Raw genomic sequence first — 15,589 nt, forward strand, 5'->3', positions numbered from 1 at the left:
ATGGTTTGGTCGGTCATATCGTACCAATGTTAATTTCTCGGTTTTCGACACAGGTACCACGATTACGTACGATAATGACAACGGGAGAAGCTGGATGAAGAGTCCGCAGGAGCTCTGGCCTGGGGCTGGGCATTGGGGAGGTGAAGGGAGGAAGGATTGACTGTAAAAGGGCATGAGCGACTCTTCAGGGGGTGATAGGAATGTCGTAGACCTTGTGATGGTGGTTACTTAGGTGTATATATTTGTCAAAACTCATCAAATGGTACATTTAAAATAAGTAATTTTATTGAACTTAAAATTATGCCTCTAGAAGTAGATTTTTGAAAATTTAATCAAAATCGATTATGTCTCCCCCATATTGAAAGTCCTCCAGTGGCTTCCCCATGATACGTTAGATTAGAGCCAAGTTCCTACCTTGGCCTACATCCCAGTGCAGGCTCACCTCAGGACCTTCGCACTAATGTTCCCTCCACCTGAAGTGCTCTGACCCCGATCTTGCCAAGTGTGGCCCCTACGTATCAGTCAGATCTCAGCTCAATGCCCCATTCTCAGACACGCTTGCCCCGCGCCCCAGCTCTCTCTAGCACATTACCCTACTTTATTTTCTTCGAAGCATTGACCTCTTTTTGAGATTATCTTGTTTACTTATTTCTTTACTTGGTTTTCTTTTGTCTGTCTCTCCACACTAGAATGCAAGTGTCTTGGTCACTTCTGATTGGGGCACCCACCCTGAGAGAGAGAGAGAAGTTAGGCAGATGGAAGCTCAAGTATTACCTTATCCCTGATAAGAATGAATAATGGAGAATGTGACTTCCATTTGTGGGAGAAGGAACTTCCTTAACCTGAATGCCAGAATCGGGGAGGTTTGTCGATCACTAGAGAATCACAGGCCAAATCCTGGGGTGAGGCCCTTTGAGCACTCCTCCCAGCTTTCAAGAGGAAGGGAGCTGCACACCCCAGAAATCCAAGGGAAGCAGCAGGAACGAGAGACATTAGGACTGTTAAACAATATTCTTGCTCCCTCCAAAAGAAATGTCCCAGCCTAACATCATCCAGGCACCTTCAACAGTTAGTTATGGGCACGTAGTGGGTGCTCTTTAAATATTTGGTCAATGAATGATGGTCTATTCAAACAAATCAACATTCACATCTTCAATGACTCATTTGGCAGGGCCTACTACACCACATTACAGTTCTCTTTACATGAAACATACTCAGCCCCCAGATCTCTTAAAGTCTGGCTCCTGCGCATCAATCAGATCTCATCTCCATGCTCCCCTCTTCACGGGGACCTGTCCTGAGCCCCTAGTCTCTCTCAGTACCTTGCTTTATCAATCCCACCCTGTAGGATTGGCCTACATAACTTCTCCTCACTGAAATATTCAAAATAGGTCGTATGGTTTTATACTAATAAGCATTGAGAAATGGTGCCTCTTTCTTGTTGTTTTGTATTGTGACGCCCAGAAGACTGTGCTTGAGATTTTGGGCAGGATCCAAGATTCCAGGTGAGCCAGAGACTCCCCAAGTTACATTTAAAGACTTTTTTAAAAAATGAAGAAAAGATTTGGTCTGGCAAGATTTATATCTCATAACAGCCTTGCCAAACAACTCAAAGAAACACATTTTCATTAATTTGTGCTGATGTTGTTTCTCTTAAATTCTCCGGCTTTAAGCATAATCTTCTGATTTTGAAATACCTATTATAATTTACATAAATTGTGGGTTTTTTTAATATCTACAAATACACTCTTCTTAATCTTTTTGTTGCTATGATTAATGAAAAACCCCGCTTTGATCTCGACACGCCAAACCCACAGTGGTGTTGATGGGAAGGTGTAACCAGAGGTGTACTGACAACGACAAGTGAGCTCTGCTAGGGCAAGGAAGACCCAAGAGTCTGCGAATGCTTTTGAAATTATAAGAAGCCATGACGGGATGCGGTCAGCCGAGCATCCAGGGAACGGAGGAACTGGCTCCCAGGCTCCGGATCAAAGTTGATAGCTGGAGTCTGTTCCAGTTTTCAAGGAGTGTGCTCTTTATAGTCCCCTGGAGCCATACGTGGGTGCGGATAGCATCAGACGCTGGCTGAAGCTTGACTCAGCTTTAGTAACTACCTGTTTGGGTGGCGAGCCAACCTCTGGGACACCTGCTCTGGAAGGCTGGAGCTTTTCTGCCTCCGTATGAACTCCTGTAGCTGAAAGCAGTGTGCAGGTTTGCGGATCTGAGCATGATGTTTTCAGGGCCGAGGAGGCTAAAGGAAATTCCTGGTTCCATTTCTACAGTCATGGCATTTCCCAGCAGGAAGGGGCCAGAGAGAGCCCTCGCCGGGGCTTCTGACCGAGGCGAAAATCCCATCCAGCCCCAGTGTGAATACTTGCTGTGACCTGCATCCACGACTCACAGAAAGGCTATGACATTTAAACATGATTCTCAGAAACCTCTCTTATACTGAGCCAAGTATCAGTCTCTTTGTAAAAACAAGCAGATTGACTTTATCACTCTTCCCATGTCAGCTTCTTGGGCATTTGAAGATGTATTATCTTCCCTCCACGGTTTCTGTATTCTGGACACCCCCAGGTAGGCCCTTCGAGGCTTCCCTGGGGAGGAGGAATGGAATTCCTAGTTCTCTTACCTATCTGGGCTCATCTTATATCATGATTCCTTCCTTAAGGGGCCTGCTCCGAGAGGAGCAGTACTTTAAGGCAGAGGTGACATTTTGTGAGCCGCCCTCCCCAGAAGTCCTTCCCCCCCACCACCTGCCTCCAGCTCCCCAGGTACAAGCAAGAGGTCGGATGACAGCAGTAAAACTCAGAGAACAGGTATGTGCGGCAACCGAGGAATTCTCCAGTGGAAGATACCAGGAACCAAAATCGGGGCTATATTTTGAAAGAGACCCCAAAGCAAACCGGCCATTTTTGTGGGACATGGAGACAGGCTCAACCAGGATTGTGAGAAACTGAATGAGCAGACTATTTACGGAGCTGTGGGCAGGACTTGGGAAACCAGCAATGGGCAAGGAAGCTGTGACCACCTGTTATAGGCTGAATTGCATTCCCCCCCAAAAAGATATGTCGAAGTCCTAACCCCCCAGTACCTCAGAATGTAACCTTATATAGAGATAGGGTCTTTGCAGAGATAATCAAGTTAAAAGAGGTCAGTAGGGGGTCATAATCCTTTACGACTGGTGTCCTTATGAAAGGGGGAAATTTGGACACAGACTCAGGGAGAAAATGCCTTGTGAAGATGAAGGCAGGGACCAATCAGGGTGATGCTCCTACACACCGAGGACTCCAAATATGGCCAGCAGGCCACCGGAAGCTGAGGGAGAGCATGGGACACATTCCCTCCCACAGTCCTCAGGAGGAGCCAGTGCTGTTGACACCTTGATCTCGGACTTCTAGCCTCCAGAACCGTGGCACGATAAATTTCTGTTGTTTAAGCCATATAGTTTGTGGTACTTTGTCATGGCAGCTCTAGCAAACTAATACATGAGCCCTAAACCTAGAGGCGTAAGGGAAGGGAGCTATGTCTCAGGAGTCCGGTGACGGGGCACCTGGCTGGAGCTGTATTCATAGAGGTGGCAGTAACAGCGGGGGCGGTTAGGGGGTGAACCAGACAGTGAAGACCCCATGCCACTCTCCACGCTCCTGCATCACCTAAGCCAGTGGAAGCCAGCAGGCAAGGGAGGTGGGAGGTCAAACCTAGAATCTACCTGGAGGGAAGTGTCCACACTTCTCTGATGACCTGTCTACGTGGGTTCCTCAGCTGACAGAGCAGGAAGGGAATTGAGAAGCATCTAATCTAACCCTTTCACTTGACCCCCGAAGAAACAGAACCCCAAAGAGGGGTATAACAACGCAGCCAATTAAATGCAGACTAAAATCCAGCTCTGGATTCCCAGTCATGCGCTCCATCCTATTCGAATAAGTAATACTTTCATATCAACCACATTAAAAGGGATAAAAACATATGCACAAAGATGTGAGAAATTGGAGCCTTTGTGCACTGTTGGTGGGAATGTAAAACGGTACGGCCACCATGGGAACAATCTCGATGGTTGCTCAAAAAATGAGCATAGAACTACCATAAGGTCCAGCAATCCCACTTTTGGGTGTATACCCAAAGGAAGTAAAATCACTGTCTTGTAGATATCTGCACTCCCATGTTCATTGGGTACTTGCACACCAACGTTCATAGCAGAATTATTCACAATAACCAATCGGTAGCCACAACCCAACTGTCCATCGACATATGAATATGTGTTTGTGTGTGTGTGTGTATACGTATTCATATATTTAAGAGCAAGTCTCCCTCCCACCCTGTCCTTGCCACCAAGATCTCCCTGCCCCCCATTGGCCTCTGTGACATTTCCTGCGTCTCCTTCTGAAGACGGTCTGTGATTACACAGGTAAGTCTTCTCTTCCTATACATACCCTTAGCTTCCCTAGCTTCCATTTACTCCATAAATGGTAGCATACTAGACTCATAGTTTTATGTTTTGCTTTTTGTGCTTAACGACATGCTTTGGAGCACGTCTTCGTTTTTCTTTTAAGGCCACAAAGTCATGTTCCTGCACAAAGCCTTTTACACAGAATGTATTCAACGGACATTTGAGGTTGACAACATTTGTATTTTAATAAGGTATAATGCCTTAATTCCAGAGAATGAATTAAGAATAGTAGAATTTCAGAAACCTGCCAGGTGTGTGTGTGTATGTAGGATGGGGGGGGCACGGATACTATCTTTTAAGTTGAGCTTTACAACATTTATAGAGGAAAAGGTCATTTGCCAGATGCTGGTATAGTCATAGCCAACAGCTGTAAAGCTCTTGCCATGTGGGATCTCCTGTTGTTCTAAGCACATTAACTTGTTGAATGCTCGCAACGACTTTGTGACGCAGATGCCATTATTAATTATTCCCATTTTACGGGTCAGGACTCCCAGGCACAGAAAGGTAAGTAAGGTGCCTGAGATCACTCAGCTGATGAATGCCAGAACTGGGGCTGCGCCCACAGAGTGGGGCTCCGGGCCCCTGCTCTTGATGAGCCTGCCGCTGTGCTTCCTCTCCGGCATGCAGAGCTTTCCTGAATTCCATGCCAGGCCCTGGCTTCCTACCTGGAGGGAAATAACAATGCCTTAGACATAAGCTCCACCCCCAAGGAGTTAATGATCACAGCAGGGGACACATTTCAGGGTAATGCGAGGCAGAGAACTGATCCTCAGCACTGAGAAACATACTGAATGTTCTGGAGGGACAGAGGAGGGCTGGTGAGGAATGCAGGAATGCCCCGTGGAGGAGGTGACATCTGAGTGTGAAGGGAACCAGTATTTTTGGAGTAACCGTTTCACACCAGCCGCTTCATGTGTTGCGTTCTCTTGACAACCCTATCGTCAACACCATTTCATAGTCTAAAATATCTTTTTTCGAATACTTGAATAAAATAAAATTAAAAAAAAAAATTGAGGCTCTCAGAGATGCATTTAAGTGGCGGAACCGGGATCCTTTCCCAGGCTGGTCTGCCCCTCAGAGCCCGCCAGGTGCGCCGGGAGCTCATCCCAGCAGACCTCCAGGGGACCGTCTGGGATCTCCAGTCAGCTTGGTGTGAACGGCAGCCACTCAACAAGCCAACAGCACTTTGAAGATGACGTTGCCCTTAAAAAGGACTGGTTCCCACAGCTGCAGTGAGGCAGAGGGGATTGTGGGAATGACGGCGTAAGAACAGGGGATTCCTGGGCGGAGGGCCCTTAAGCGAGGAGGCTGAGATTCCACACCATTCCAAAAACGTCCTTCTCTGGCCCCACAGGACACGGGGAGCAGAATCGCCCGATCTTCAGTCTTCCGTGACCACTCTCCCCCGCATGCGGCCATAACTCCGTTCTGCCTGTGCTATGACTTACTCAGTCTTTCCATCACATTGACTCACATCGAGAATCATCTGTCCCAAGCACAGAAACGTTGTGAAATTTCAAGTTTCACGTGCTCGTTCCATTTCTTTCTAATACACATTAAAGTCCATTAAAACACCTGGGGAAAAAAAAAAAAAAAGTTTACGCACAACATATAAAAGCCTCGCCCTCTTTTGGGACCCAAGGCTAGAGTACCTCTCTCCCCAATGAGCACGGCATCCTCTAATCCCACTTGACCTCCTGCTCCACGATCTTGGGCAGTTCCCTTTTCTTTCTCTGGCCTATACTGTTCAAAAAAAAAAAAAAAAATTGAGGTCCCAAAAGAAAAAGAAAGGCAGAGGAACTCTGATAGATGAAAGGAGAATAAAAAACATGACGACTAAATGTAATGGTGTGGTCCTGGATTAGATCCCGGAGCAGAAAAAATATTGCTGAAAAGAACATTAATTAGTGAGACAGGAGACATTTCAATGAGGTCCGTAGGCTAGTTTTTACTGTATTGGATCAACACTACACTTCCTGATTTTGTTGGCTGCATTATGGCTTTGTAAATTAATATCCTTGTTTTCAGGAAATACACAGCGAAGTACAACTTTCTCACACGTGGTCGAGAGACAAAAATATAGATATGTATATGTACAGTGTGCACACATATATCTACTTATATGCAGAGAGAGGAAAGATAAGAGAATGACAAAGCAGATGTGACAAAATGCACATCTGTAAAGGCTATCTGAGAGTTCTTTGTACTAGTCTTATAATGTTTCAGTTTGAAAATAATTCGAAAATGATGGAAAGATACAAGCCCAAATCATATTCGTGCTTATTTCTGGGTGGTAGGGTTGTTATGGAGGGTGTTTTCTTTTTTTCTATCTATATTTCTTTTCCTTGTTTTTCTTTTCTTTGCTCCCTCCCTCCCTGCTGTTCCTTTTCTTTTGAAAAAGAGAGACAAGCATATGGTAAAAATAATTCAAATGCTAAAGAAATACATGCAGGGTAAGTCTGCCTCTCGGCTGGACCGACCCTCGGCTCCCTAGCCCTCCTCTGAGAGGTACCACTGCTGCATGCTTCTTGCGTCTCCTTGCGGATGTAGTCTGCTCATAAACGAGCACCCGTGACCCGGTAGCCTCTCCCGACTGCCCCCACGCACCATGGCAGCCTGCGCCTTCCTGAACACACTATTCTGTACCTCGCTTTTCCTCACCTAACACAATGTCTTCGTCCACAATCCTTCCCTCGGATTTTTAAGGGCTGCGTGGGATTCCACTGCACTGATGTGTCTGTCATAACTCATCGAATCGGTCCCCATTGTCGAGAACGGTCCGTCTCTTTCCAATCTTTCACAAGCGAAATTGCAGCGAATGACACCCACGTCTTCATACACGACGTGTGAACAAATAAGTGTCCGGGATAGTGCCCCACAAGGGGCGTTGCTTCGTGAAGGCACGTGTTGTACGTGCTGGAGGCTGTCGCGGGTGCCCTGTCTCCCGCACGTCGCCGCCACCCATGTGCGAGCCCGCCTGCTTCCCCACAACCTCCCCACTCAGCATGCTACACATTCCCGCGTCTCTGCCAATCAGATAGGTTCTCAAAGAATGATATCTGGTTGCAGTTTTAATTTGCATTGCTATGACGGTAAGTATAGATGAGTATCTTATCATCTGCTCCAAATCGAATTGTGTTATTTTTTTTTCTCTCTCTCTCTCTCTCTGTCACCTTTCCCTGCACTTAGATGGATGATCTGAATTTTCTGTCACAGACCCAGCTGTCCCATGAGGAAACCCACGTATTAACCCCAAGCCCGTCCCTCTTTAGCCCCCTATAGGGGAAGAAAGAAGAGATCCGTATCCCTTGGTGCCTCTGGACCACGGCCTTCCCCAAGGACTCCGGTCTCCCTTCGAGATGTCTAGCTGTAAACCAAGGGCCGTGGTTTAGCACAGGTGCTGGGACCGTGACTCAGCCTCGGCCCAGCACAGCCACCAGCTCCCCGGCCACGGCAGTCCTGTCCTGGGACTTCGCAGTGCGCCCGCCTGCCCACCCCCAACGAACAGAACTTCTAAGTCCTTTTGAGTTTCTTTTTTCTCCCCACATCTTAAAAAACTGCTGGGAACAGAACACTTCATTCAAAGCAGGCCCTGAAAGGGCCCTTTTGTGCTACATCCTTGCCGGGAGCCAGCTCAGGGTTCTCTGAAAGAGAAAGGCTTGGACCACAGCTGGCAGCCTATGGACCCTGGAGGCCAGGCCCTTGCTAATTAGCCACTGGCGTCCTTGCTCATGAGGATGCAAACACACGCAGAGCCCAGCTTCTGCCCCTCTGAGAGCTTCTTTGACCCGACACTGTGCACACGTTCACTTTAGAGATCTGTTTTTTTCCCCCTCGAGCACCCAAAAAGAGAGCTCCACAGACAGCGACTTCTTCTCCCTGGGGACATGACTGAGGCATGTCGTTGACCGCACCTGCACTGGGGACAGAGCACAGAGTTTGCAACCAGATAGACCCGGGTTCGAATCCTCCCACTTCCCCTTCCTGGCTGGCTGGCCTTGACAGATGACCTCTCTGAACTCGTGTTCTCATCCCCAATATGGATTTACAATATGGATTCACTCTGCAGGTGAAGTGTGATGTGCTAGCGGCTTAGGGTGCAGAAAAGGGGCCAAAAGGGGCTTTCGAGATTTGAAGAGCGGAGCTAGAAGGGGTTTGTTGGCCAGGCTTTTCCTCTAGGTGAGACTGTTGTTGAACTGAACTATTTCTCAAGATTCAGCCTCTTATGTCCGATGCACAGATAAAGCCAAACACTGAGACCCTGGGGTTAGGAGACAGAGAAAGGTTTTATCCATTCAGCCAAAGCAAGAGGACAGGAGAGAAAGATCTCTCAAATCTGTCTTCCCCCAAAAGCAAAAGCCGGGAATTTTTATGCAGCTAGGGAGTGGGGGAAGGGAGAAAGAAGTCTGTGTTTTTTTCAGTCTCAGAAAACTGGCCCTGTGCAGCCAAACCTTTGGGGGTCAGCAGGTGGTCGCAAGTTTCTTAAAGATTCATTCCTTCTGCAGAACAAACTCATCAATTCTCCTCGTGGGCCTGAAGTTATTTCTTCCTGCTTAACAAAGAAACAGGACATCGGCAGCTCATGATTACGCTGCGAGAACAAGCGGTTAGCAAGCAAACCAAGGCCTGATCGCGTCATGCTTAAGTAGCTACGTTTTTCTATTACGCTGCGAGAACAAGCGGTTAGCAAGCAAACCAAGGCCTGATCGCGTCATGCTTAAGTAGCTACGTTTTTCTATTCTCTCAAGCAAGTGTGCTCTGAAATGTTTCCCCTGGAAATGGCTTTACAGGCAGCCCTCCAGAACACGGCTGGGATCCTCTCTTAATCTTTGCCTGTAATCTAGGTGACAGCTAGTATAATTGAAACATTTAGTTAAAGCCTATGCCTCTACCTCTAGACTCTATGATCTGAGACCTAAGCATGTTTATTGTTAAGTACCAGTTTCAAGACCAAGGGAGTAACCACTGAAGTCTCAAAAAATATAATCGAACACTTAACATTTCCTTTTAGGTCGAAACTCAGTAACTTCTTATTACTCTATTACCCTCAGGGTAAAAAAAAAAAAAAAAAAAAAATTCTTGCCCTGGTTCCTAAGGACCAGATGAGCGGGCTCCTGCCCCCTCTCTCAGCATTGGGTTTCAGGGCATCCGTCAAGGTCTGTGAACACTTAGGGCTCCCTGACCCCTGCTCTGGCCTCTGGTCCTGGAAGACGCCTCCTCCTGGACCAGCCCCCTGGTCTTCTCTCCACTCTGGCTAACTTTTGCTCAGCATTCCGGGGTCAGCTGCAGCATCGCTTGCTGGGGATGGGGGTTGTTCCTGAATCCCTGGACGGGGGATTTGTCCCTAGGACGACGCCTTGCAGGTTCCATCTTGTTACATGCACTGTGTGTGTCATTTTCTGTTTTCCTCGCTGAGCGGCAAGTTCCACATGAATGCGTTTGAGAGCGAGTGTGTGACTCACTGCAGCTGCACCTGGAAGGGGCTCACTGAGTATCTGGCCAAGGAGGGAAAGGGGGGCAGAAGGAAGGAGAGGAAAGGACAGGCTGGCGGGGAGACCTGGAGGTCCAGGGCTCCCTGGACTCCCAGGGCGTTCCCGTCTGGGGAAGGCCCCCGGGAGACGGGGACGGGAGGGAGGGAGACCTATACAGTGGTGTCGCGTTAGGGATCAAGCCCTTGGACATCTTCTCCTGAACTCCGCTGGGCACTTCACTCCTGGACGCCTCACTAAGTCATTTTCTAACCCTAATGACTCCACACGCTGTAGCCCCAGGCGGCCCCCAAACCCCGAACTTGGCCTCCGCGCTCCCACTGCAAGTAAGGAAACTGAGTCAGCCCCATGGTTAAAAGCTTGCCTGAGGCCAAAGAAGAAGTCAGCCTAAAAGCCTGCTCACTCCCCTGGAAACCACCCCATTGGAGCAAGAGCTGGAAGCTGTGAGGACTTTGGCCTCAGTTAACCTGAGTGAGGGGGTGGTCCCAGCTCTTCGATTCCATAATTCTCGCCTGTGGATTTACCCAGCCCAGGGGCTGCAAAGAGGCACCACCCAGGGAGACGCATTTGGCCCTCAAATATGGGTTGTGAAGTTCTCCATGTTTGTTTGTTTGTTTGTTTGTTTGTTTGTTTTTAATAGAAGATATTGTACAAAAATCTAGATTTAAGGATTCTCTTGAAAAATCAAAATTTCTGGCCATACTGGACCGACAGAGTCCATCCGCACATGTGCAAGGCCAGCTGGAGCTGAGCGGTGGCTGCCCCTCTTACACCGGGGCTGCGTTTGCCAATTCGCCACAGTCTCCACTGCTCCCTTTTCTCTCTGACCTGGCTCACGTCACTCATTCACGAAACCCGCTGAACCCTGTAGGCGTTTGAATCGAATCGCTTGAAGTATCTCTTCCTCCTTAGTTACCATCTCTCCCTGCACTGGCTGCTCTGGGTCCTCAAGAAAGCCAAGCTCCTTCCAGCCACAGGGCCCTTGCGTATGCCATTCTCTCCGCCGAGCTCACTTTCCTTCTCCGGGTCTCAGCTGCAGGGTTATGTCCTCTGTCTGACTTGGGTTCCCCTTAACATATCTGTAGTTACGTCTCATGTCACATATCACAACCCGTAATTATTCGTGGGTGTGCTTATTTGTCTTCCGTCTCCCCTACTAAAATATAAACTCTAGAAGGGTCAGGATTTGCTTGGAGTTATTAATTACCGTATCTACAGCATGCAACCTGGAACCTGACACATCTTAGGAACTTGGTGAATATTTGTGGCATAAATGTCTGAATGCGTACACGAGCGAGACTCTGCCAGGCCGTGGGTGTCCATTCAATGACGACTGGCCGGTCAGCCCTGTCTTTCTACGGGGTCGGTAAGAGGATGCCATTTTCCCCACCTCCTTGTGGGATTCGCTCAGGGTTATGTGTTTCCTTTTTCCCAGAAACCCTGGGATGAAAGGCGAGTGAGAACACTCAGGGGCATTTGCATTCAAAGCTGGGTACATTTGTCAGGCAAGTACAGCTGACTAAAGCCATCGAAGGGATGGTGCGATGACAGAGCTACGAAATGAGGCTTCTTCCAGATGGAGAAGAGGAGGCTCGGCTTGCATGAAATCTATGAAGTGCCAACGTGGATGCAGAGGGAGAGGTGATGGACACCCAACCTCAATTATTAGTATTATTATTAGAAGTCTCCCTTGAAGTTTAAAAGAGTTTAAGGCAAAGAAGATCCACACGCCCCCAACCTACTTTGCTCAGAAGACCTTACCATGTTTTCTACCACAAGAGGTAGGATGGGCCAAGAATAAACACAAGTCTAAGAGGGCTTCAGATTCCTAGGTGACAGATCTGAGGCTAGGCTGGAGGCCCATTTACAACCGTGTGGTCGGTGTTTGGTGGATGTCGAATGAATACGCAAGGGCACGAGGGTATAGAGAATGTCATTCCTTGCCCCCAAGTGCCCACCAGATCCTGGCCAAAGCAAGAGGGCTGGGCTAAACAGATCAAACGACCATTTATTTGATGTTTCTGGTATCTGCGAGCTGTACCTGACTCATGTTGAAAAGCTTCATCTTCCAGGATTGGAGGGTCAGCCACGGGAAGAGGGTCTACCACAGGAAAAGGTACAAGGAGAGAATGGTGATTCTGAAATGAACGTCCAGGTTTTTCTCCTGGATGAATGGAGGGTGTCCTAAAGAGGGCAAAAGGATGAGGTGGCATGAACAAGCATCACCGAGATCTGCCTAAGACTCTGTTCCCAAAGTCTCAAATCCCAAGATGAGCAGCTCCTCATCATTGGCCACCGCCTGGTTTCTCCTGGGCGCCTGTGGCGGCTGTCCCCTCCCTACCCCAGCGAAACAAGAGAGATTAGCCAGAGGACAAATGTGGGACTTGTGGGCAAAAGCTAGGTGGAGAAGGATGCTAATGAAAAGAGGCAGCTCATCGCAAAAACGACTTTTCTGAAGCTAAATGTTCTCCCAAAAAGGGACAGGTTTTCCTCAAAGATAATGAGCTCCCTGTCGCTGGAGGAGTGTAAGTGAGACCCTGGAAGCCACTTTCATGGCTCTTGCAGACAGAATTCTAGCATCGAGAACTGCTGAGGTTCTTCACTTGGTGGCTGCGGATGGCCTTCAGAGGGACAGCACTCAGGCCCCCTGATATTGTTTGCAAAGTACTTTCAGGATGAGCATCTTTTTTTTCCCCCTAGGAATAGTGTCAATAACTTTCTTCAGCTTCTCCAAAGGGTTTATGACTCTAAAATGATTAAAAACCACCGAGAGGAACCGCTGATGTCATCATTTCCCACACCTGGCTGCACATCAGGATTATTTGAGGAGCTGGGGGAAAAAACGAGACCCTTTCCAGATCCCACGCCAGGCCCCATTGAATCAGAGTTCCTAACAACTGGTTTTGAAAAGTTCTCCCTGGGCGATTCTGATGCCCTCAACCAGACATCGGTCTGAAGTCTCTGGAAAACAGTGACCAAAGGCCTCTGGGCAAATTTTAAGAGACTCTGCGCTCCTGAAGCTTTAGGATTCCAAGACAGATGTCGCAAGACGAGGCCCTGTGGCTGCTCTGGCCTACCGATGTGTTTGCTCATGAGGAGAGTGTTTAAAAATAATAAACAACTCTTACTGGTGTTCAAAATTTGGAATATTTCACACATACACACAGAATCCAGATTTTTAATTTCTCCTATAAAATCAGAAGAGCTGACAAAATTTGACCCTCATTCCCAAATCTCACTATTTCATTGGAGCTTAGCCAGTTCACCAGTCCCTATTACCTATAATCAGCTTACTTCACTTTTATGGGTTAACTGCTCAGCCCCTCAGGTCATTTATATTTGAGACCCTTATGGAAAGTTTTCCTGGAAATCCAGCAGCTGAGGGGCAGCGGGGAGGGAGGGATTATTGTCTCCAAGCTGATTCCCAAATTAAGACGATGCCATCTGCTCCGAGCTGGGAACTGAGGGGCCTCAGGTCCACAATGACCCCAGACAGCTGTCCACACTTACCCTGTTGACATCTAGGAGTTGTCCTGTGACTCCAGCTCTGGGGCCAAGAACTTCAAAGCCAAACAAGCTCCAAGTGGAGTTGGCAACATTCCTCTTCGGCCCGACCTGTTTTCTTCTGCCAGGCAGAACTTTCCCGCCTCTGCTCTCTTCCTATTAAAATTAAAAAGCGTTGCGGCTCGGCATCAAAGGCCGGCTTATGCCTTTAATATTCCATGCAGGCCCGGGCCGCAATCACGGCCCCTCCCGCATCTTCCTCTCTTCCAACTGAACTGGAGAACATGGCTCAGCTGAGAGGGACGGAACCAGAACTTTGGCCTCTCTCGTCTGTTTGATATTTGCACCAAGGAAAATTCCAGGGCCTGCAGAACAGCTTCACAGCAATTTTCTTCAAAGCGCGCCGCGAAAACTGGCCAATTATTCTTAAGAGGCACCCTTAGGAGAGTATGTTATTATCTCTATTTTACTGGTAGGAAAACCGAGGTCAAATGGCTTGCCTGAGATGACAGAGAGAGAGAGAGAGAGAGAGAGAGAGAAAGAGAGAGAGAGAGAGAGAGAGAGAGAGAGAGAGAGAGAGAGAGAGAAACAAAATCAATACGGTGGCAGCACAAATCTATGTCCATCTGAGGCTCAGTCAGACCTGCATTTGGCCCAAGAATTCTAGCACATCCGGGCCTTCATGCCCAGCTGGGTTGTCCTGGTTCTCACGCCGGGCTCCCCAGACCTGAGCTGCACAAAAGCATCATGTCGGTAACCCCACAGACGCTGAGGGGGCAGCAAGCTCTGTCGTCCACCCCCTTACAACACAGGGAATGACAGCGGTGGATACTTATTTCCCTTCTATACAACCCTCAAACTGTTGTCTTTGCTTTCTCTCCCTACCATTACCTGGAGATGATCTGATTATTTGCAGAGAGCTAGGTATTTTTACTGGAGAAATCGACAAATTAAAACACTAGTGTGCTATGGTTCAGGGTTATTAATGAAATCCCTGACAGATGGAGGAGCGCTTTGTGGTTTGAGCCCTGGTCCCTCTACCAGAGGGACCTGTTCAAACCGAAGTCCTCATACCCTCAGGATTTTAGACCTGGAAGAAACGAAGCTTGGAAACCTGATGAGCCCACCCTTGGGAGACCACCTATGGGAGCGCCAGGGCCCGAGCTGCCGAGTTCACGCTCATATCTTTGGAAGACAAGCAAGGCCAAAAAATGCCTGCAGACAATTAACAACGAGCCAAGTTTTTAGATACAAACTGCTTTGGGGGGACATTGGCTAAGTGGGTCGCCCCTCCAGAAAACTTAGAAATAGACAACTGTCTTTAACCAGCATCCAGAATAGAGGCCTGTCATCTAGCTACGGACACCTCCTTGTTGTTTGAGGGAAACTGAGGCCCGGGGAAGGGGTGTGGACCCGCGAGCAAGGGATGCCACCGACAGAATTTAGAGGACTCGGTTGCCCTGAGTCACAGCCTGGTCTCCTTGTACTAAGGGAGAGAAAAGAAGACACAAGAGAAAAACTGAGATGTGGGAAGGTAAAGAGGAAATGAGAGAAAAGGAGGAGGAGGGAGGAAGAGGGGGAAGGACAGCGGAGAAGGGCGGAGAGTGGGAGGAGAGACCCGGGCGTGAGCCCCTCGCTCGTTTCCGCTTCCGCGTGCGCGTTCCGTGATGCTTGCGATTGGTTTCTTCTCTGGGTGTCTCAGCATCCCAATTATACCATAAAACCTTCTCCTTTGTACCCCTGGGTGCGGCATGCGGCACCAGGTGGGGCACAGAAGTTGTTTAATCCAAGCGGGTGGTTCCGCGAGGGGCCGCACTCTACAGTTATCTAGGAGGTTTCGAAGGGCCCGGGAAGTTTTCCTCCTCAACTCCTCACCTCGGGCGGCTGACCCGCACTGGGGGTGGGATGACCAGCAGGGCACCTCCCCTCTCAGAGTGGAATTGGGGTTGGGGCTGAGAGAAGGTTTGGACCACATTATTGTCCTTACAGCTCTGGAATGCTCGAATGATGTTAATTCCAGGAGTTCTGCTTCTGTCCTTCAAGTCTTCCTGAGAAGCATTACAGAGCAAAGCCAGAACTCTGGCCTGCGAATCCATTTCAGTTAGAAGGAATGGTTTCTAAATAAAGGGGACGAAGTACAGGATCT

At 48.4% G+C, this 15,589-nt stretch overlaps 1 long non-coding RNA gene across 1 annotated transcript; it reads right to left on the reverse strand.

The window, feature by feature from the left end:
* Positions 1 to 4,625: 4,625 nt before the first annotated feature.
* Positions 4,626 to 13,733, reverse strand: LOC118611309. The gene is made up of 4 exons (XR_004954161.1): positions 13,450 to 13,733; positions 11,981 to 12,123; positions 6,103 to 6,193; positions 4,626 to 6,025 (listed from the first exon to the last, which is right to left on the reverse strand). It is a non-coding gene; the product is annotated as an uncharacterized LOC118611309 (long non-coding RNA).
* Between the last annotated feature and the right edge of the window lie 1,856 nt (positions 13,734 to 15,589).

Source organism: Rousettus aegyptiacus, unplaced genomic scaffold (assembly GCF_014176215.1).
Source record: "Rousettus aegyptiacus isolate mRouAeg1 unplaced genomic scaffold, mRouAeg1.p scaffold_m13_p_14, whole genome shotgun sequence".
Taxonomy (NCBI): domain Eukaryota; kingdom Metazoa; phylum Chordata; class Mammalia; order Chiroptera; family Pteropodidae; genus Rousettus; species Rousettus aegyptiacus.